The sequence below is a fragment of the Macrotis lagotis genome, chromosome 7 (assembly GCF_037893015.1).
Source record: "Macrotis lagotis isolate mMagLag1 chromosome 7, bilby.v1.9.chrom.fasta, whole genome shotgun sequence".
NCBI classification, from domain to species: domain Eukaryota; kingdom Metazoa; phylum Chordata; class Mammalia; order Peramelemorphia; family Peramelidae; genus Macrotis; species Macrotis lagotis.
This window is the reverse complement of record NC_133664.1, coordinates 28,421,410-28,445,602: the sequence shown is the minus strand read 5'-3', so window position 1 is coordinate 28,445,602 and position 24,193 is coordinate 28,421,410. Positions and strand designations below refer to the sequence as shown.

General features: G+C 43.7%; 1 protein-coding gene across 1 annotated transcript in view; it reads left to right on the top strand.

The window, feature by feature from the left end:
- The first annotated feature begins 3,901 nt into the window (after positions 1–3,901).
- RARB (retinoic acid receptor beta) overlaps positions 3,902–24,193 on the top strand; it is a 168,442-nt gene continuing 148,150 nt past the window's right edge. Inside the window, exon 1 of the mRNA XM_074195688.1 lies at positions 3,902–3,978. The gene's annotated coding sequence lies outside the window, so the exon portion shown is untranslated. The remainder of the gene's footprint in view (positions 3,979–24,193) is intronic.

Sequence of the window (24,193 nt, the reverse complement as noted above, 5' to 3'; positions counted from 1 at the left end):
AGTTAGATGGTAGTGAAAAAAGATGTAAAATTCTCCTGCACCCTTACACCCACTAGGGAGGAATAATGACAACATCGGACTCAGGCATTAGAATGATCATTTTGACCAAGTATAGAGGGATAAATTAGAAACTTGAAACCAGGGTGACCGTTTGGTCTAGTGGTCTGGGCAGGAGGGGATAAGATTCTGAATATGAGTGAAGAGAACGGGATAACTGTGAGGTGTTGTGAAGATAGAATGGACTAGAATTAGCCATTGATTGACTTTGGGGAGAAAGGAGAATGAAGATCTGAAGATGATGCTCATTTGGGGAAAATGACTGATGGATGGATGGATGGATGGATGGATGGATGGATGGATGGATGGATAGGTAGATGAATGGATGCATGGGTGGATGGATGAAACAGGAAATTGGAGAGAGGAGGAGAAATTTTCTTACACAACAAAAACCTACATTTATTTGGTGAAAGTTTATTTCCCTTATTAGCAACTGGGGGAGTGCTTGCATTATCTTTGATCTTCATATACTATATTTGTGACTTCGGGGAATGAAGTCACAGTTCTCTTCTTCAGGAAGTAAGACCTTAGGTTATGGAGACAGAGTGGAGGACCTGGGTTTGTATGCCAGTTCTACTGTTTAACAGCCTGGTGACTTTGGACAGCTTCAGACTCAGTTTCCCCACCTATGGAATAGAAGAGTTATACAACCTCCCAGGTCCCTTCCATACCTCACTCTAACATCCAACTGGAAGAGTAATGGAAGAGAAGAGAATTCTAGGGTCTCTCTTGCAATCTTACAGTGATGAAGGCAGAACCAATGCTCTTACTCTATTTTAACCCCCCCCCCTTCTTGGAGGGTAGGAAATTTCTCCAACATTCCCTTTGTGACATCTTTTGGTGTAGAAACCTGATAGTGTTGGAATAGTTTGACTTAAGTCCTTCCTACTGCATTTTAGACACAGCTGCTTATTATCATCTGTCTAATAACTCTCTGTTAAATTCATTATTTAAAATAAAGTGACCTATTTTTCATGGAACTTGGTTAGGGATGGGGAAGGAATTGTTAAAGTGGAATTCTAAAATTAAGACTGTGCATCTTAACTTAGAAATGAATGGCATTATCAGGTATCTTTAAAACTATGAGAATAAGTTAAATGTTGGGCACCGTCCTCTGGAGGCTTGGGCAACTCAGAAAGGGGCATCTTCTCTCATCCCATAAGTTCTTTCAATAAGCCTGAGTCATGTAACGCTGACTGATTGAAGGCCACAAGAATGAAGGGTCTACATCCATCTCCCTCTGCTTGTCAAATATTGAGTGTGCTGGGAAGTGTCAGTATGGATCTTTAGAAAGATCTTGAACAACTGGGTGCCACTGCATACTTTCCTCTCAACTCTACAAAGGGATCTTTGGAAGTTTTCTGAGGGGAGCAGTATTGCCATCTAGGGTATAGAGATCCATCTTCCCTCACCTTTTCCCCTCCCTAGACTTACTTTTTTTATTTTTAGGGGTTTTTTTTAGGTTTTTGCAAGGCAAATGGGGATAAATGACTTGCCCAAGGTCACACAGCTAGATAATTATTAAGTGTCTGAGGCCAGATTTGAACTCAGGTCCTCATGACTCCAGGGCTGGTTCTTTATCCACTGAGCCACCTAGATACCCCCAGACTTACTTTTAAACACTCAGATACCAGAATACCTCTTGCGTTCACCTCCCCCCACCAAGTTCACCACCACTACAACAGGGTGTGGGAGATCTGGGTGTCTTTTCAGTGAATCTATAGATGTTTCATCACATAGTGCATTGAGACATGGGTCCCAAACTTTTTTGGTTCATCAGACACCCTTCCCCCTCCCACATACGGTTTTTGTTGTTGCCTGTTATTCATTCTTATGGGGAGGAGGGAGATGAGAAGAGATCGTGGTAGGGATTTGACAGCAGGGTCCTTTAAAAAAAAACCCATCACACACATATGTCTGTAAACCAGGGGTCAGACTTAGCTACAATCCCCCGAATTGTAATTTGTATCTTTAATTATAAAGGTTTGCGCGTGTGAAACAACATCATTTGGGGCATAATTGAAGTCATGGGTGGATCTTGACTTAAAGTAAGAAGCACAAGCCTTGAAATTGAGAATCTGGAGATGCCTAATTTCAGTCTTGCTCGGTTTAGTTATATGCCCACTTCACTGCCTTGGACCTCAGTTTCCTTGTCTATAAAATGAAGAGATTGGTATTTTGCTTTATGCAAAGAAAAAGAAATTTGAGCTCAGAAGATCTGGATTCAAATCCACTTAAGCCTGTCTGGGCAATCGCTCGCAAGTCAATGAATCTCCCCCAGATTTATTTCTGCCACCCCTAAAATGAATTGTAGCTACTTCCATAGTGTAATGGAAAGAACAGTGTCTTTGGAGTCAGAAGATCGCTAACAACCTGGGTGACTTTGGGCAAATCAACTTCTTGAGCTCCTCGGGACTCAGTTTCCCCATCTGTCCCATGAGAAGCATTGCTATTACATCCCGTGATTTAGGACAGGGACACAGGAGATGTTTAATAAAAGCTTTGTTATTGGGCTCTATGCCCACCCCAGGGGCAATTCTGCAGCTTCCCCTGCCTCCAAGGGCATCTGGGAATGAATGGATGAATGAATGAATGAATGAATGAATGAATGAATGAATGAATGAATCCTTGCAGGCTGCCTTTCCCTGGTTCAGGCAAGGGGACGCTCCGAAGGACCGAAAGAAGGGGGGAGCCCCCCTCGGAGACTGAGATTGCCTCTCTTCGTAGGGAGCTGGAACATACTTGAGTGGCTAAAGGGGGGGTGGGGGGAGATGAGGAAAAACTCCTGAGAAAGACCAAAAATCCCCGAAAAAGGGACCGGCGGCTTTGCCCCAACATGAGCCACGGGCGCCTTTTGGCCGGTTCCCTCTCGTTACCAAAAAAAAAAAAAAAAAAAAAAAGAAAAGAAAGAAGGGGGGGCTGTGTGTGTGTCTGTGTATGTGTGTATTTGTCAGTGTATGTCTTTTTGTGTATGTGTGTCTGTGTCTTTTTGTGTCTGTGTGTGTTTCTGTGTCTGTGTATGTCTTTGTGTGTGTCTGTGCATGTGCCTGTGTATGTGTCTTTTTGTGTTTGTGTGTATGTGTGTTTGTATGTGTCTTTTTGTGTTTGTGTGTTTGTGTATGTTTGTGTGTCTGTGTCTGTCTTTTTGTGTGTGTCTGTGTGTTTTTGTGTCTGTGTGTCTGTGTATGTCTTTGTGTGTGTCTGTGCATGTGCCTGTGTATGTGTCTTTTTGTGTTTGTATGTGTCTTTTTGTGTTTGTGTGTTTGTGTATGTTTGTGTGTCTGTGTATGTGTGTGTCTGTGTCTTTTTGTGTATGTGTGTCTGTGTCTTTTTGTGTATATGTGTTTGTGTGTCTGTGTCTGTGTCTTTTTGTGTTTGTGTGTTTGTGTATGTTTGTGTGTCTGTGTATGTGTTTGTCTGTGTCTTTTTGTGTAGTTGTGTCTGTGTCTTTTTGTATATGTGTGTGTTTGTGTGTCTGTGTATGTGTCTTTTTGAGTTTGTGTGTGTTTGTGTTTGTGTGTGTTTGCGTGTCTGTGTGTGTGTGTGTGTGTGTGTGTAAAAACGTGTGGGGGGTGCTGCTTTGTTTTTGGAGGTGCGGGGTGGCGGGAGTCCCCCGTCTGCCAGCAGCCCCCATGCCCCGCCCCCCGCCCCGCGCCCCCCCGGCCCCTGCCCCCCCCGGCCCGCGCCCCCGGCCCCGGCCCCGGCCCCGGCCCCCGCCCCCCCCCGGCCCCTGCCCCCCCCGGCCCGCGCCCCCGGCCCGCGCCCCCCCGGCCCCGGCCCCGGCCCGGCCCCGGCCCCGGCCCCGGCCCCGGCCCCGGCCCCGGCCCCGGCGGCCGCCCCGGGAGGCGGCTGGGGCTGGCGGAGCGGGCCGTGTGAGAATCCTGGGAGCCGGTGATGTCAGCCCGCTTGGGTCATTTGAAGGTTAGCAGCCCGGGAAGGGTTCACGGAGAGTTCACGCGCATATATTAGGCGGGCCCATCTTTCACTCCGGCGACGCGGGAGTGGGAGCCGCGGCTCGGCAGCACCAGGCTCGCCGCTGCGCCCGAGGGGGGGCCCCGACGCCGCCCGGCCCGCCGCCCCGCCGCCCCGCGCCCCGCGCCCCGCGCCGGGCAGGGGGCCCGGGGGCCCGGGATGCTCCCGCAGCGCTCGGGCCGACGCCAGGCTTCCCGCGGGGCCGCCCGCCGCGCTTCATGAGCCGGGGCCCGCCCCGCGCCCGCGCCCCCCGCGTGGAGCCGGCCGGCCTCGGGCCCCCGCCGCCCCGCGCCGCCGCCGCCGCCGCCCCGCGCCGCCGCCGCCCGGCCGCGCCGGCCCCGGGACCATGTTCGACTGCATGGACGTGCTGGCCGTGAGCCCCGCGCAGATCCTGGACTTCTACTCGGCCAGCCCGTCCTCCTGCATGCTCCAGGAGAAAGCGCTCAAAGCCTGCTTCGGCGGCCTGACGCCGGCCGAGTGGCAGCGCCGCCACCCCCGCGCAATGTAGGTCCGCCGGGGCCCCCGGGCGGGAGGGGGGTCCGCGCGCGCCCCGGCCCGGCCCGGCCCCGGGAGCCCCGCTCCGGCCCCTGCGCGCCCCGGGAGCCCCCGCTCCGGCCCGGCCCCGGGAGCCCCGCACCGACCCGGCCCCGGAGCCCCGCTCCGGCCCCTGCGCGCCCCGGGAGCCCCGCACCGACCCGGCCCCGGGAGCCCCGCTCCGACCCGGCCCCGGGAGCCCCGCTCCGGCCCCTGCGCGCCCCGGGAGCCCCGCTCCGGCCCCTGCGCGCCCCGGGAGCCCCGCTCCGGCCCCTGCGCGCCCCCGGGAGCCCCGCTCCGGCCCGGCCCCGGGAGCCCCGCTCCGGCCCCTGCGCGCCCCGGGCCCGGCCGTCGGCGCCAAGGCTGCCCTGACCGAGCGCCCGCCCCGCGCCCCCGCCCAGGGGCGACCCAAGTCTCCCATCTGGGCAGGAAACGTGGAAGTGATAAGAGTTGGGGGCTGTGGCCCCGTCCCAACACGCGCGGGGCCGGGAGAGCGCCCGATCCGGGCCACAAGCGGAGAGGGAAACACGGACCTGCTGAGAGTGGGGGCTCGGCCCTGTCCTGCGCGGCGGCCCCATCCCACCGCCCCGATCTGGGCAAAAAGAGGGAACACCCGCTGCCAGGACTTGGGGGCTTAGTGCCCCCGGCGCCCCGTGTCCGCACCCCAACGGCACCGTGCCAGGAGAGTTTCCTACCTGGCACAGAGGGCAGGGAAAGCGTGTCTGCCGGGGAGCCCCCTCCCCGCCCTGGCTCCCATCCCGACACCACGGGGAGGGTGACAGGGGCCCATCTGGGCGAAAAGACGGGCGGGAGCAGCTAACTGCTGGCGGGGGGTGCCCCCTGCCCCCCCCGCCCTGGGTCCCCATGCAGACGTCCCGGGGGCAGGGAGAGGCGGATCTGGGCCACAACGGGACTGCCCGGAGTCTGGGCCGGCCCGGGGGCACAGGAGGCAGAGAGCCGCGTTTTCCGGCCTCGGGGGCTGGACTCGGAGCTGGCAGGTCAGGAAAAGGCAGCGCCCCCGGACCGGGCCCCCTCCCCGGCGCAGGGCGACCTTGCTGCCAACTTTGGGGTTCGCTCTGCCGCTCTAAGGAGCCGCGGGCCTCGCACGCCCCTCGGGCCGGGCCGACGGGGTTTCCTCCCCCCGGGGCTGGTAGCCAAGTTAAAAAAATGCTCCTGTTGCCTATTTGGTTATCTGATCGGAGCCCGCGGGGCCGGGAGCCGCAGTAGCGGCTTAACCGTGGGCTGGAGTTTGAGACGGGACCCCAGGGGGATCGGGATCTCCCACCTCCGAGCCCCTGCCCGGGGAAGGCCGCAGAATGCCTCCCCACTCTGCCACGGACGGAGCTGGCCCACTAGGCCATCTAGCCAAAGGCGCTGTTAGCCCCTTCCTTGGGACTCGTTGGCAGAAACTTATTCTGGAGATCCAGAGGCACGTTGCCAACTTGCCTTTGTCGAGGGGGGTCAAAGTTGAGCCTCTGGGGTGGCTCTGAAAAAATAGCCAAACTTTCTCCTCAACTTTTCTGGCCTCAGGGATCAGATGGGGACCCGGCCCCAGGGAATCACTGCCATGGGATGGGCACAAAATCTGGAGCCAACTCTGCTGTTTCCTTTTCTCCCCCCCCCCCCCCCCCCCCCGGCCCCAGCCCTGGGAAGAGGGCTTTGCCACCCGCGGCCTCTGCAAGGTTGAATTGTCCTCTTGAAGCTACTTCTGAAATGCGTCTTCTTTTGTGATGGGCATTCTCCCCTCCCTGGGAACTGGGCGGGTTGCAAGATGCTGCCCCCCCCCCCCCCAGGTCTTAGAACTGGCCTCTCATTGGCAACGAAAGCCCTGGGAATCCTTGCAACTGCCCCCCCCCCCCCCCCCCCCCAGTTTGTAAGACTGTCCTGATGCAAGGAATTTCTCTCCTGGGGAATTGGGAGAGGAAGACACAATCTGCTTCTGAGCCACCCTCTGGAAGTTAGGAGACCCCAGAAAGCTCTGACAGATCGTTTTTCCTGTTTTGTAATTGACCCCAAACATGCCTATTAAGTTGTTGAAGGAGGGAAAATGCTTTGTTTGCTCTGGCCCAAGTTAAACAAGGGATTTGCCTTATCTGGGCAGAGCTCTTGGTAAATGTGTCATTCGCCTAGGGCCGGCAGATAAGAGGGGAGTGTTGATAACAGCAAAGTTCCACTAATCAAAGAAGCTTGCATTAGGAAGAGTAAATAAAGCAATTGGACAAAGGGCTAAAGGGATCTCAGGAATTTTGACCTCCCCCCCCATTTTTTTCCCAAGCCATCGATCAGCCTTCCAGGATGGTGAGCTTCCCGGCTTGAGTTCCAACTGAACCTGAGTGAAAAGAAAGAACCTGGAAAATATTAGCTGAGCTCTACAAATTTGCTTATCGTCCCAGTGCTCCGTCTTAACTGTTTGCAAAACTGATAGGGCAGATAGAGCCTTAAAAAAGGGGGAAGATAGTGGTCTAAGAAGTGTGCCCTGGTCCCATTTGTAACCACAGTCCCGGTTCTCTCCAGGCAAGCCTTATCAAAATAACATCTGGATTATAGTGAGGGTGAAGGGAGTTTGACTGGGAATAACTACTATCTTGGCCCCCTTCCCTTTCCCCCTCCCCCCTTTTTAATGAATGCTCAGACCCAAAAGAAATAATATTTTTTTAAATGAACATTTTGGGCTCTTCTGACAAAGCAAATGCCGGGTAGACTTTTTCCTTCTATAAATTTTGGGAACAATAAGGTTAAAATTCTAAAAAGCAATTTGAGGCTCAGATCTCAGTGATTCTTTTGTAGGCTAATGGGTTGGGTTTTTTTCTTTTAACCCTCCCAAGTTATTAAGGAAAAACTTCCAAGGATAGCATAGACCAAAAACTAACTTGTTTCCTTCCCTCCTTTCCCTCACCTTCCCCTCCTTTTTTTTTCTTTTTTCGTTAAGTCTGAAAATTGATATCCAGGACAGCTGTTGTGGTTCAGGGTCTCTCTGAATTGCCCCCTAGGAAAAATGCAGAGTGGAATTTTAGGAGGACGCTGAGACCCCAGGCAGAGAGTTTCCTCCAAAATACCCTAGAAGGATGGGATCCTTTCCCCTGCCGGGTGGCAGAGTTGCCAGGTTCCTCTGCCCAGGTCTTGTGAAATGGTCTTGGGGACTGATTCTCCCAGATGTTCCTTCCATCGTTCAAGGGCCCCGGAGTGTGAACTGGGGAACCTTGGTCAGTGTCAAGGGAGTCCTGAATGAAACAGTTTCTTGGGACTTTTATAACCAGAGACTATTAAGACTTTTTGTTGACCTGGTAAAAAGCATTCATTGAGTTTTTATTTAACATGAGAAATTTGCAACTTGAACAGGAAACATTGCCTATTTAATAAAAGACATGCTAGCAGTGAGTCATGGGAGAAGAAAAGACCCCCCCCATAAGCGTGGCTTAAATTCTAAGTATTAAAATGTATCTTAAACCTTGTCCCTGGGAGATAGAAAATGGGGTCAAAGTACCCCAATTGGAGAGTGCCCAGGCTGACAGCTAGCTCCCCTCCCCACTGCAGTTTTGAATAGAACACGCCTTAGAAAAGACTCCACTGTTATTTTAAAGTGGGATATAATTTTCTGCTTCTCAGCAACATGAGTGTAGTAACTCATACCATCAGAAATAGGAGAAGATGAAAAGGGACTTTAGCTGAAACCTGAAAGACAGCCCAGGCAAGGAACTGTTTAGAAACCAAGGCAGAAGGGAGAGGTTCAGCTGGATAAGCTACTGAAGTTTTCCTTCCCTGGTGGGGATTTAAAAAAAAAAGAGCATTAATAATGCAAACAGTTGCCTAAATTCATTACTAGGCAGGTTTTATTCATCTGTAATTTGGGGAGAAAAACTGTTTATGACTTTATTGTTTTGCATGAAGCCAATAGATCTTTGGGGAGGGGGAGGGAACTAGGAGAAAGCTTTCCATTGAGACTCAGATTTCCCTTGGCATGAAACTCTTGGGTTGATATGCAGCTCCTGAGGCTTGCAGAAGCAGCCTGCATGTAGAACTCAGGCCTCCTGGCCTGTTAACAGTTTTAGTAGACTTCTGTTAAGTTTTCTGGAAAAGGTCAAAACTTGTGGGTTCCAATTTTTTCCCTCGAGTAATGGATCATCCCAATATCTTTCTAATTTGGGATTTTTTTTTCATTTTCCTCTAAGATCTAGCTGAGAAATATCTCCATTCATTCTTCCTTGTAAAGAAAGAGGTCTAAGAGGGGAGAGTTGCTTTGATACATGATATTCCCCTTCTGGGGAATTAGAATTCGTTGTCTACAAGTGCTAGGGATACTGAGGAAAGAGAAATCATAATTCATTACTTTCCTTTGCCTTTCTCTCCATCCAGTCTTGTCACAATGGAATCATGAAATACCATGGGGGTTAGAGACAAGCCCCAGGTTAAAAGTTTTCTTTTGCTGGTTATTATGATTATATGACCTGGGCAAGACAATTCACCTGTCTGGGTTTTAGTTTCCTGGTGTAGAAAAGAAATGGTGCCAGAACTAATGGTGTGACCATGGGGAAGTCACTCAAACCTGAGACTGAATTTCTTTACATGTTAAAAAAAAAAAGAATGATATGGTCTCTGAGGTCCTTTTCAGATTCTCAGATCTGTGATGCAATGAATTTGCTACCTGTGGGAATCACTGAACTTTGTCTTTAACATAAGTGGGATGGCCTCCAGTTCCCAATCTAGGACCTAAAGCTTCTGATGTTAATTAGAGCACTGGATCTACCATCCAACTGTTATTGTCCCTTTTCCTATTCCCATCCCCCCCCCAACATTTCTGGAATGCACAATGGATCCAAGGCCCTCTGGGAAGAGTCCACAGCACAGATGTCTAATATGGCATTCAAGCACTGTCCTCCTGGAGTTTTTTTTTTTAATAGATTTAAATACAGAAGGAAAAAAAGGGAAGAAAAATGGAATTTTGGATGAAGAATATAAATTCCTAATTGGGGAAATTGTTATTTGGAAGTTGAAGTTACTAAAAAGAATTGTATAAAACCCAGTTACAAAATGGGAAGACTAGTTCAAGCTTATTAAAATCATCTTCCCAAAGGGGTGTGTGTGTGTGTGTGTGTGTGTGTGTGTGTGTGTGTGTGTGTGTGTCTGGTTGTGTGTGTGTGTTTATTTCTTGATGAATTTGGGGTTCAGGTTCATTCACTCATGCTTATCATCAGTGTTATACTTTAAATGTCTTACTATAAATTCATTAGTCTAGACTTCAATTAGCTAGGGTGCTTGTAGAATGGGTTTTCTGGTAAACTGAACATTCTGGTAAACTGCATGTATGTAGGCTAATCAGAAAACCCTTTTTATATTCATCCTTGGTGAGAATAATTCTAAAGTTGTTCATTCATTTTTCCAATCCACTGTGTGGAATATTAGAATATAATTTTACCTTTTTTTCAAGCTTAAGGAGTTCTTCCCTTTAAGTCTTCATTTCAAAAAATGAATTCTTAAAGATTAATACTGGCTCATATTTATATTATCACTAGAAAGTTTGCAAATCACATTTCATGCATTCTCTCAGTAATGCACCAGAAGAGCCCTTTGGAAGGCATTATCTCCCCATTTTATAGGTGAAGAAACTAAGACTGCGAAGGTCAAATGAGGTAGTTATCATCAACCAAACAATAAGGGTTTGTGTTGGAATTCGAACCTGTTCAGGCACAGAGTTCTTATGCACTATGTGACAGTCCTGTCTGTTCTATAGCCCATGTAAGGTGTAAGAGATTATCTTCAGCCTATGCTGGCTCTCTTGGATAAGCCCCCGAAGTCATGGGATCACAGCTCTTAGCACTGGAGGGAAACTTAGTGATCTTGTAGCCTAGTTCCCTTTTCAGCTTAAGTCAATGAGCCTTGAGAATTTAAATTGAGGACCATGGACGCTGAGTTGTAAGAGATTTCAAGGGATCATTTAGTACAGCTCTTTTATAGATGGGGAAACTGAGACCTGGGAAGTTTCGTGAATTTCCAGGTCAATGTGAGGGGAGCTAGAAATTCCCACACAGACTCTCTGACTCCAACTCCAGAAGGTTTGGCATTAAAGTCATCTGTTTAAGGGAGGGAGGCAGGGAGAGAGAGAGAGAGAGAGACAGAGAGAGAGAAAGAGAGAGAGAGAGAGAGAAAGAGAGAGAGAGAGAGAGAGAGAGAGAGAGAGAGAGAGAGAGAGAGAGAGAGAGAGAGAGAGACAGACAGGGAGAGGATCACAAATACGAGTCTATTGCATTGTTGTCATTTGTCTCTTTTCTTAAAAGGATGAGTTTAGGAGGAGGAAAAAAAAGGTTAATTGAGGATTACAAGTTAATCAATGTCTTCATACTATAGTGATATGTAGGTAATTTCCACCAAACTAACTTATCAAGGAGCAGATGAGATACCATGTGCCATCTGCAAGGTCTAATAATACGTTGTATCAATCAAGATATTCTCCTGCATTCTGGCCTCATTCCTGGGGCATCATTATCTTGTCTCTAAAAGCATAAGCGTGTTTGTGTGTGTGTGTGTGTGTGTGTGTGTGTGTGTATGTGTGTGTGTAACCCCTTTATAAAGGAATGGAAGACAAAGTTACCAACATTTTCTTTTCCTAGGAAAGAGGAGAGCCAGGCCTAGGGTAGGATGTAAACATGAGCATTGTCTATAGGTGTTAATGATGCAGAATCCAGAGTTTAGCCAACCAGAGGATTTGCAGAATTCCGTGGCCTCGGATGGTACAAGAGCACCATTCCGAGAGTGGTTAGCCCCATCTGGATAAGAAGGAAGAACATCATCTTTACAGATATTAGTGACTTTTACTTAAATGTTTGCTCTTGTTGAGGGACGTGGTTTCCAGGAAGAGATGTTATTCCCCATGAACGGCTGATAGGGGAGCCAGTCTAGAGAAAACGAATTTAAGTGCGTTAGTAGTAGATGGGACGCATCATCATTTCAGGATGATTTGTCCAAATTGAACTTAGGGCTTGGGGGGAGGAAGGGAAGAGTGAGGTGAATCACAGCAAATTCAGAAATCACAATTACAAATATATCTTGTTTCATTTCCTAGCCCTCAGCTGCCATCTACTTCCAGGGGATTTCTGACAAAAGAGCCTAATGTTTACTCTATATTTTCTATGTAGGCTGAAGTATTATCTACCTAAATATGGATTGGGGAAAGTAATATGCTTCATGTTGTCTAAACTGATCCCTGTTTGATTTTCCATGGGGACAGTTTCCCCTCTTCTCACCCCATATTAGCAAATTTAAGGCTTTTTCTTTGCCCTAGCCACAATTATTCTCACTCGGTCCTTCCTTTCTAATCTTCACTTCTTGTCCCCTGAAGGTCCTCTTGTCAGGAAGTTGAGTGTGTGTGTTGCTTGATGGTGATGGGGAGGCAGAGAATTCATGGAGATTCCCAGGGATCTCCAGGCCACAGTTCTGAAAATACTGCTCATCGTAGAGCTTAGGAGGCTACTATGCTGTGAAGGCCAAAGACATTTCCTTTTTTCCTTTGGGTGTCAGGACAGGAGTTATCTTTCTAATATTACTCAGGTCTACTTAGATGACTGTTTTCGACTTCACTCTGAAGAATCAAATTTGATCAGATCAGAAGTATAACCTATGAAACCACTTTGGTGGAAATGATGTAGATAAGACCTACTTAGATTAGATGATTATGTCAGCTGAGTAGAAATGAATATTTGGATCCCATCTATCCCAATTTACTGAGCTTTCGCCAGTAAAGGGGGACTTGATGCTGTTAAGAATGAAAGGAAAAAACCCTTCCAGAAATATTAAAGCTTTCAGGCTACGGTACCTTTGTCTCATCATCAAAGACCGTAATTATAAAAGGCTGCTGTTGTGGAGACCGGTTCAAAAGATTTTTAGGGCCTGGTCTATTGGAAAGCTTGGGGGCATAATTAACTAAAATGGAAATAGATGCAAGTGAAATTTTGTTCCTGATGTTTTAATTTAGTGCAGTCCCGCCATGTGTTATGGAAGAGAATTCTTAAAGGCAAACATAATTATTTCATTATGGTCTTCAGAATGCCTTCATTGGCTTTAATGACAAGAAGCTGCCGAAGAAGCCATACATTTTAATTAGTCCTCCTTATATTTACATCAGATAAATAACAAATAATTGATGAAAAACAAGTCTTTGGAATGGCTGATTTCACAGAGAGCGCTGGTTACAGTTTAATGATGAAACATTTCTCTTATTGCTTTGCATTTTAATTATCTCAACATTACGGTAGTGGTGCCATCGAGCTGAAAAACCGTCGTTTCCATTTCATTACAATTGCAACTAATGCATAAGAATTTGAAGCCAAAAAAAAAAAGGTGGCTTGAAGTCGATTTCCTGCAAAGTCAATTGCCGGTGCCGTTAATTTTAATAAGTTTGTTAACACATGTTTAGATCACTTTTCGTCTTTGTATGTTTTCTCCCTGTTCCCCCATGAAAACCAACTGGATTTCCACACCTGTTCTGCTATTGCGGCAGCTTCTTCTGACCCTTTTCTGTCTCCCCCTTCTAAGCCTTTTCTGAGGGTTTCTAAGAAGCAGCTTTGCCAAGGGGAATGGGAAAATCCAAAGGCACCCTTTTTTTCTATTTATGGACTTCTTTATCTTTGATTTTATAAGAAAACATCATTCACATGACTCACCTCTCATAGTGTACGGAACACTAATTGTTATTATCGATTTTAAATTTCACTGCCATTACAAGTAACCCAGATGACTGGCAGATAAAGAGTAATAACCCGTGGAGTTCGGGAAGTGTTCCGTGTTTGTCTGTACTACTTTATGTAATCAATATTAACTGCCCCATTGAAACTAACTGCTGTATCAAATAACAGTAAATCAAATGGATGTGCTTACAGGTTATTTATTGAAAGCTTTAATTGTTCACTGGGGCCCTGCTTATCAGAGGAAATCATGGAAAAGTGGAGATGGGCTGACCCACTTTGGATTTGCAGGAAGAGTAAAAGATGGAGTCCAAAGAAGGGACCCCATCACACCCCTTTGATTGCATAGCAATGATACCTAAGGGCCTCCTGTGGCAAGACAGGATTGACAGTTGAAAGCACATTTACTAGGTACCTACTCTGAGCTGAGAAGGATACAGAGAATAAATGGGGAAGGCTCCTGCCTTCAAGGAGTTTGCAGTCTAATAGGAAAAGGAGACAGAAACACAAAGAACTCTATTGGAGAACAGAATGTGATTAAAAATTATAGGAGAGATTCAAGGCAAATTTTGGGGGGATATAGAAGGAGAAGTTATATCTGGCTTTAGGTGAGAGGAACAATGAAAAAGTCAAGGACGACATGCCTTTAATTTAGGATTTTGAAGAATAGCTAGATTTAGACACGTAGAGATGGGTGGGCAGGGATTGGGGGATATCCCAGATGGAAGAAATAGAAACAGATTGAATCACAATGTTGTTTTTAGAGTGTGGAAAAATGGTGAGATTCTTCATAAGGGTCTTATCTCTCTAATGTCTTTATGGAATAGGGAGCCGAGTGGATCACAAGAAAAGAATTATTTTCTTATCTCAGACATGCCCAGAATGTGGACTATGTCCCATATTACCAACATTAATTTCTTCTGTTACTCTTTAACCATTCTCTCCAACTCTTTATTGATCCACCTCATCTTTTCTTAGATGGGCAATAATAATTATTGAATTCTGGAATGGGGAGCGATACCTGTGGTGGCAATACCTATTCCTCTGGGATCACTCACTATGGCTTAAGTTTTATTGATGCTCAAGGATTTTTATCTTAGTCATTTCTGGTTATAGCCCATTTCCCAGACCAAATGATCCCTCCCTTGTAACAAAGAAAAACATGGAATCAAAACTGGCCAGAAGAAGGGATTCTGACAGAACAGCTAACATTTTAAGTCTAGTTTCTCTCACCTCTCTGTTGAAAAGAGAGAGGGGCTCCATCATCTTTTCTCTAGGATTAAGATGGAATCATTAGGATTGTAGTGATCCATTTCTTTACATTAGTGTAGTAGTCTTGGTTCTACTGATTTCACTCTCACTCTTCATCAGGTCATGAGCCTCCCATTTTTCTTATAATTCCTCCTCTTTAGTTTTCTTAAACAAGAAATCTTTTGTTTTTGCATCACTTTAATTACAAATAGTTTTTGTTATGCTTTTAATATTATCATAGCTTTTATTTTCCTAAAAATAGTAACTACTTTTTTCTAAAACAGTAAAGTTATTATTGCAACCAATGTTTTATCATTGTTTAGAGACAATCATAGGTTCTGGAAGCTCGAATCTCTTTGCTGGCAAAGGATATGTTCTCTCTGGTACTACTAATAGGAAAGCGTTTCATTATGAGCCTGGGTACAAACCGTATTTTCCATCATGAGTCTAACTTGACAAAAAGTAGATTATCAATGTATCACTTGCATACATTGAAAGATACTTGCTAGCTCTGTGACCTTGGACAAGTCAACTTTTCTCAGCCTCAGCTTCCTCATCTATAAAACAGGAGTAATAATAACCTACTTCCCAGGATTGTGGCATCAAATATTTCTAAAATGCCTTGCAAATGTTAAAATTCTTTATGATTTTGGCTGTTATGAAGTTCATCAGGATGTGTTTGTGTGTCTGCTGACTGTTAGGCAAAAATAAAGGTGAAGCACAGTCCTAGTCCTTCCTCTCAAGGAGTTAACAGTTTAATAGGGGAGTCAGCGCGCAAACAATATTTAGGAAGAAGTAATTGACAGGATAAATTGCACATGATCTCAGGGAGAGAGCATTAGTGTTGAGAGGATTCCCGGAAGATTTCTTATAGAAGGTGAGATTTTAACTAGGATTTGAATGAAGTCAGAAGGTGGAGACAAGGAGGGAGCAATGAGGGACATGTTATAAAGAAAATTCCCAGAACCGAGGGATGAGTGTCTTAAATGAAGGATTGCAAGAAAGTCAGTGTCACTGGATTGAAGAGTGTGTGGGATGGTGGGGGATAGAAAAAAGATATGGAGGTGTCAGACTGGGATAGGGCTTTGAAAGCCAACTGAAAGGTTCTATATTTGATCTTGGAAGTCCCAAAGTCATTGGAGTGTATTAAGTTGGGAGGGGTTAGGGATAACATGGTTATCATGGAAAGCTATTGCTGGGTGATGAAGATTTACGATGATTGTGATCACCCACAAAATTGACAAAACTATATCTCCCAGTTCTATGTGCCACCTTTCCATCTCCTTAGTGATTGAGGTTGCCTAGAGGAGCGGGTACTAGAGGATACTTATGTTCATCTACCAACATTAGCTGAACTTCTAGCAAACAGGATGTCTATTGTTTATCCACTAAGAAATATTTCATTGACAGATTACTAGAAGAAATCAATTACTGGGGGGCAGCTAGGTGGCGCAGTGGATAGAGCACCGGCCCTGGAGTCAGGAGTACCTGGGTTCAAATCCGGCCTCAGACACTTAATCATGACCTAGCTGTGTGGCCTTGGGCAAGCCACTTGACCCCATTTGCCTTGCAAAAACCTAAAAACAAAAAAAAAATTAATTACTGCTGGACTTAAAAAAAAAAACTATAAATGAACCCAGAAGGCATGATAAAGGATAACTGGGAATAGTCAACTAAATGAGTTCTTTTTAGAGATATGAGTAAGGAAGTTGGAATTCCTCTCTTCCCATGGCCTGCATTTATAAGAGGTTTTATTCCATGGTAGATGTGGTCATTTTTTTTTAAGGTTTTTGCAAGGCAAATGGGGTCCAGTGGCTTGCCCAAGGCCACACAGCTAGGTCATGATTAAGTGTCTGAGGCCGGATTTGAACCCAGGTACTCCTGACTCCAGGGCCGGTGCTCTATCCACTGCGCCACCTAGCTGCCCCGTGGTCATCTTTTCTTGAAAAATTTATTATGAACATCATCATCATCATCATGACCACATCAATAATAGCATTTAAGAAATAATGTATAGCCCGATCTTTAGAGCAAGAGTTAACGAAAACAATAAATCAAAATGCACTGAGTATGATCACATCAATCCAACTTGACCAACCTGATGGATTAAAGATATTTGTTAATTCTAAAAAGCAAAAAAAGAAATCATAATGACATGAATTGACTGTATGTATTTCTTCACTAAATTTAACTTGTAGAAAGTCACCATAACAAGAAGGGCAAAAGTTTCGGCAGACAACAGCAGCCAACAAACAAATTATCTCTTTGCCATTGTCATGGCAACCAAGACTAATGCTAAACTCATTTGGAAAATATTTTTGAAAAAGAAAATGGACATATTCAAGCAATATTGTCTCTCAAAGCAGGAAAAATCAGTTGGGGAACAAGAGAATTTGATGTGAGATTATAAAATCTCAGAGTTGAAAGGGACCCTAGAAAACTTCTGATCCAACCCTTATAGAAATGCATGTCTCATTTATAAGAGAGCTAGGTGGTTAGCTAACCCTTGATTGGAGATCACTTGTGAAACAACCAATTTCTAAACCAAAACCTGCGTCATTATATTATATTGTCTTTACTCCTAGATTTTCCCTCTAGAGCCAAGCAGAACAATTTTGACCCTTTCTGGGAATTTGCATTTTCCCGATCATCTGTTTTAAGTCATTCTTCATACATAGATCATTTCTGGTAAGAGGTTGGGCATGCCTAGTCTTTCCATCTATTGCCTCTTGGTTAATTTATGATTGATTCTGCTGAGATGATGCTATATGCATCATAGTCATATGACCTCATTGAGAAAATATTGGTGTAGAAAGAATGCGATTTTGTGGTAATGAGATCATTGAGAATACAGTGTGTTTGCCCAAATGTCAAATGTCAGAACTTAGAGTTCTAATTAATTCTGGCCCTTCCTTGCTCACTACTCAGCTCTAGTACCAGATATCAGATATATAAACTCAATATGTTTATCACAGAAAAAGAGGTGGACAGTCCACATCGAAAGAGTTGAAAGATGGAAGATGTAAAGTCTAAGGAAATTGTTTTGTTTCTTTTTATTTTTAAAAGAGAAGGAGGTCTTCAACATTTTGAGCAAATACTTTTTTGGAGGATTTATGGCAGAACATGGACCAGAATCTCATGGGATGAAAGAACTATGGAGTACGAATGCAGACCAAAGCTACTGTTTTCAATTTGTAAAATTTGGTTTATGCTTTATGGTGTTTTCCATCTCATGGATTTTTCCTCTTTTGTTCTGATTCTTCTTTCACAACATAACTAATTTGAAAATATTATACCCAATTATTTACACATGGATAACACGTATATCAAATATATGGGGGAAGGAGAGGGAAAAAAGTGTGAAACTCAAAATCTTACCAAAAATGAATGTTGAAAAGTACCTTTGCATGTAGCTGGAAAAACAAATAAATAAATTTATTAAAAAAGAAAAAAGAAGAATCTCATGGTATGATACTGTTCCTTGAACTAGATTTACTATCTCTTCTTCTTGGAGAATGAAGGACAAACATCACATTCCATCATGAGACAAGTTTGGGGATGGAAGGTACCAGCCAGCAGTTGATATATAAAGTGGGCTATTACCTTCTCTGGCTCACCCATGTCGTTTCTAAAATACAGTCCTCGGAAATGGACACAATCATAGCACAATCATTACCTCCCTTTTCCAGGACAATTATGCCTTTCTTATCAAAGTCCAACATTTTAATTGCATTCTGGTATCATTTTATTGACTCATAGCAAGGTGGAAATTGACTGAAACCCTTATACGTTTCATCAGTGTCTGATTAGCTGCCACATATCCGCAATTTTGTCATCATAAACTAATTTTTTAAATAAAAGTGTGAGATTTAATCGATATCCCTATTACATTATTCTTATTCAATCCAGTCCAATTTCTTTCCTGTTGAGATTTTTTCAGATACTGATTTTATCATCTCATATTGTGGAAAGCTTATACTGCCTCCTCTGGTATCATTTGCAGATCTCTTAATGGTAGCACTCATGCCAATGCTGAGCACCACCATCACCAGCAACAACAGTAGTCCTTGTTTGTTGTTGTTAATTGTTCAGTTGTCTCCAACTCTTTATGTCCCATGGGCCATGATATGCCAATGTTATCTCTAGAGTTTTCTTGACAAAGATAGTGGAGTAGATTGCTCTTTCCTTCTCCGGTGGATGAAGGTAATCTGAGGTTGAGTAACTTGCCCAGGGTCACACAGCTGGTAAGAATTTGAGGCCTGATTTGACCTGGGTCTTCCTAAGCCTAGGCCCAGAGTTCTTATCCATTGGGCTTCCTCAACTTGGTACACAGTGGGCACTCAATAAATGTTCATTCACTGATTGGGTCTTTATACAATTTTTTTTTAGGTTTTTGTAAGGCAAATGGGGTTAAGTGGCTTGACCAAGGTCACACAACTAGGTAATTATTAAGTGTCTGAGGCCAGATTTGAACTCAGGTACTCCTGACTCCAGGGCCAGTGCTTTATCCACTGTGCCACCTAGCTGCCCCTATCCAAATTTTTGATAAAATGTTGAACAATTCAGATTCAAGTCCAGAAACCTAGGGTTTTACCCGTCGTGGAGCTATTACTGTCTAATCTTTGGATCAACTGAAACTGAGCCCATTTAACCATACCATTTTATTAAAAATTAAAATTTACTTCTTCCAGAGAGATTGAAAAGAGGTTTCATGAAATGGTTTGCTAAAAATCTAGGTAAATTTATTTTAAGTCTGGCATGACATGTTCTTGATGAAATCATGTTGACTCTGTCCTCAATCTACCTTTCCAGCATCAATGAACTTTACCTCCCCATATTTCCTTTGCTATTCAGACCACCTTGCCTTCTCTCCAAACTTCACTCAGAACACTTCATATCCATCCCCATGACTTGGCATTGGATCTCTTCCATTCTTGTAAAAATGCCTCCTTCCTTACCTTGCCTTCAGTCCCTCTCTTCTTTAAAATATAACTCCATAGTTTCCTGGATGAAGATTTTTTTGATCCTGCCAGCTGTTAGCATCCTCCTTCCCAATATGCTTATATTTATAAATGTGTGTATATACTATATTAACTTTACATTTATGCTATAATTTTTTACCTCTTCCATTACAGAATATGAGCTCACTGTGCTTAGAGTTGGCTTCATTCTTTCCATTTCTATTTATAGAATCTAGCATCCATTTATAATTGTGCCAGGGATTGAAATCAAGCTGAAAGACTTCCAATTTCCAAATTCCATTCACTTTCTTTTGGGGATAGGGGAATCATCACCTTTCCCCTTCTCTGGTTCTAGAGTCCCCCTTTCCCTCTCCATGATCTTTTAAAACAAATTATTTATTTAAGGTAATGGACTTAAATGATTTGCCCAATGTCACACAGCTAGGTGAATACTAAGTGTCTGAGGTCAAATTTGAACTCAGGTCCTCCTGACTCCAGGCTCGTGCTTTATCCATTATGCAACCTAGCTGCCCCCCCTTCTCCATGATCTCTTAAGGATGGTCAGCGATGTCTCAGCTATCCTGTGTGTCCAACTTCTCAGGACTCTGACTATTGTTATCTGGGTCTACTGATGTGACCTCAGTAAGGGACTCTCCTTTCTTTTCTTGAGTGGCAACTCCATTACCTGTAAGTTCTGCTTTGTTCTAGCCAAAGGTAATTTTCTTGGAAGAGCAAACAGAAGAGTCAAGTAATTATGTCTTTTTTTTCCCCATTGTTCATTGTCATCATCATATAGAGGTATCTTGGTGTAATGGAGCCAAGAAGACCTGGCTTGATATACCACCTTTTTGACCTTGGACAGCTCACCTGACCTTTAAGCTTCAGTTTACTCCACTAAAAAATAGGGATAATAATCCCTATTCTCATTGGGTTTACTGCAATTCCAAGTGAGATACTAGATATGAAATACTTTGTTTTTTATAAGGTTTTTGCAAGGCAATGGGGTTAAGTGGCTTGCCCAAGACCACACAGCTAGGTCATTATCAAGTGTCTGAGACCAGATTTGAACCCAGGTCCTCCTGACTCCAGGGTCAGTGCTTTATCCACTGCGCCACCTAGCCGCCCCTGTAAAATACTTTGTAAACTCTATTATTACTATTCTTCTTCTTCTTCTTCTTCTTCTTCTTCTTATTATTATTATTATTATTATTATTATTGTTATTGATTTTGTATTGTTCCATTCTTTCTGGACAACCATCATTCCTACTCCCCTTTTGATATGCAGATTGTAAGACAGCTGGATTTATATCCCTACCTATAAATTATAGCCTGCTGCTTGCTGACTGGTGTTACCTTGACCAAGCCAACTTAAACCCTCTGAACCTCAGTTTCTTCATCTGTAAAATGAAGAGATTGGACCAGTTGGTCTCTTAGACCCTTACAACCTCCAGCTTTATGTACCAATGATGCAATTCAAAAAGAAATGAATAAACAACCCAGTGAGACAGCTTGGGCAGGTATTATTGTCCCCAGTTTATAGCTAAGAAAACTGAGGTTCAGAAAGGGTGGGTGATTGCTAGGAGCCATGAATAGTAAGCAGCAGAGCTTAAATCTAAAGATTCCACTTGTTCCTTCTAATCCAGCAAATTTCTTCTTTTTTCTCCCCCCCACCCCTTATTTCATCTGATACTACAAACCGGGGATGGCTATTTGTTTGGATATTCTCATCAGGAGTAGCCAGACTTGAGCGTTGTCTCCCCCACAGTCCCTTTCTTTTCCTTCTTCATGGGAGAGCATGGCTTCCGCCAGACTCAATGGTTACTGTAACTTTATCTCATAAAAGCCGAGAATGCCAGCAGAGGATCTTTTTTTATTGACTTATTAACCTAAGGACAGTCTGTGGTCCAATAAGGAAAATCTAAAAAATTAAGAAGGAGAATTTACTAAAACTTCTGCAGACTTCACTTTTTTCATCTGTGAAATAAGGGGATTGGTGTTAATCTTAAATGCCATAGACATTTTTAAGAGATGTGGTGAAACTCAAAGACCCCTTCTTAGAATAACATTTTTAAATGAATAGAATAAAATCATAATATTGCATTATCCCAGTTTTTCAGAGAATGAAACAGACCTGAAAACATTAAGTGAGTTGCCAGTAGTCACACAGTATCGGAGAGGTGGCGTGGGTTTTTCATAGTCCCAATCAAGCAACTCTTACAACTAGACCATCCTTCCCTTAAACGTGGCAGCCCTAGTTCCTGCCATACTTCATTGACCTGCCCATGATCAAATTGCTAGATGGTGATTTCTTGACTCATAGTGTAATACTTTTGATCCCGACCTGCTGTGTCTTTCTCCTGTGTCTTGCCAACCTGGTCCTGTGTCGATCGCCAAACTTTTAAATAAGTCCCATCTTTGGGAATAAGCTTTCATCCATCTATGTGACTGCCTAATTTAGATGATAGCCCCAAGAATCATTGCCTAATAGAGTTAAATCTGTCAAGTCAACACTCATTTTAATGTTTGGAGTCTGGTTATTTTTTTTTCTTTAAAAAAATCTGTCATCATGACAAAAAAAAAATCTATCGTGTCTGGGGGGTGGCTAGGTGGCATAGTGGAGAGAGCACCAGCCCTGAAGTCAGGAGTACCTGAGTTCAAATCTGGCCTCAGACACTTAATATTTAGCTAGCAGTATGACCTTGGGCAATCACTTAACCCCATTGCCTTACAAAAACTAAAAAAACAAATCTATCGTGTCTGTATAGTCACTCCTCAGTGAAATATTTTTCTCCTAAATGAAAATCAAACTATCATAATTTTCTTCTCTTTTGAAGCGAGAAGATGTTAGGACAGGACTCATAATCAGAGACTTTGAAAGTCTTCCCCTACTTCCAATATTCAAAGGACAGTCTAGGTATGGGGCAGATTGGTCAGACTTTACCCACTTGGGGGACTTGTCCTAAATCTGTGTCTTAGAGAGGTTGTGAATTAATTGATTTTTAAAATTCAAAGGAAATACCCTTCATCCTGATGTTTATTAAAGGCCCAATGTTTGCATATGGAGGATAATGGGGTAAATATAAAGTTAAGCTGAAAGGTTGCTCAAGTCTAGTCTTGGAAATGTAATTGGAAGAAGGCTAAGACAGAAACCTGGAGAATTGTAATGCAAATAGAATATGATATAGAGAGCTCCTGCAAACAAGATACTGGATGAGGTCTAAAGCAGAAAGTTGTTGCTCTCCTGGGACATCCGGGAAGGTTTCTTGGAAGAGCTGCATTTGAGTTTGGCATGAAAAGAACTTTCTAGTCAGAGAGAGGAGTCATGATCAGGGTCCCCATCAAAGGTGCTGGAGAACAACAAGGAGGAAGAGAGTAGGATGATAGATTTAATGATGGAAAGACCTTTAGACAACATCTAAGCCAGAGGTTCTTATAACCTGGACCTGAAAAGGTGGTCTGAAAAAAAATTTCTATAATGCTATTTCAATATAAGTAATTTCCTTTGCAATATTATGTATTTTATTCTCTTCATTTAAAAATGGTATTCTAAGAAGGGGTCTTTGAGTTTCACCAGGCCTCTTAAAAATGTCCATGATACTTAAAAAGATTAAGAACAACACATTTCTTTTACAGATTAAAGAAACTGAGGACCACAGAAATTTTAGTAAATGCTCCTTCCTTAAGATTCAAACAAAAACTGATCTTTTCCAATCCAAGGGCCACTGTTGAGTTTTCCAAATTTGCTGGCATATTAAATGCAATGCTTTAACAGCATTCTGTTTTAGGATTTTAAATAGCTCAACTGAAATTCTATCATCTCCACCAGTCTTATTGCTAGTAATACTTCCTATACTTGACTTCATTCTTTGGGATGTCTGGCTCTGGTCAATAATCAAACCATATTTGTTGTCAGTCTTTTAAAGATCTTTCTAGTATATCTTCTCTGTATTCTTACCACCTCTGCTTAATCTCTTCTGCTTCTGTTAAGTTTCTATCAATTTTGTCTTTTATCGTGCCCCCTTTCACCTGAAATCTCTAATTTTCTTAAAGAGATCCCATCTTTCCCCATTCTATTCTTTCTGTTTCTTTACATTGCTCATTTAAGAAAATCTTTTTCTCTCCTTGATATTCTTTGGAATTCTTCATTCAGCTGGGAAGATCTTTCCATTTCTCCTTTCCCTTTTCTTTTTCTTCTTTTCTCAGCTACTTATAGAGCCTCATTAGACAGTCCTTTTGCTTTACTCTTTTTTGTTGTAATTTTTTTTATTATTATGGCCTCTTGCTCAATATTACAAATGTCTGTCTCTAGTGCTTGAGTCTCTCTGTCTACCAGGTAAGTTCCTGTAAATAACATTCATTATTTCCACTTCATATTCATGGGAGATGTCACTTAGGTTGTACCTATATGGTCCAATAATTTTCTCTACTTTTTTCAACTTAAGTCTGAATTTTGCCATAAGAAGCTCATGATCTGAGCCACAGTCTCCTCTAGGTCTTTTTTTAATCGACTGTGCAGAGCTTCTTCACCTTTGCCTGCAAAGTCTATAATCAAACTGATTTCAACATTTACACTCTGGTGGTGTCCATGTGTTGAGTCACCTTTGGGGTTGTTGAAAAAGAGTATTTGCCATGACCAGTGACTTATCTTGACCAAACTTTATTGAACTCTGCCCTACCTCATTTTATACCCCAGGGCCAAATGTGTCCATTATTCCAATTATCTTCTGATTCCTACTTAAGCAT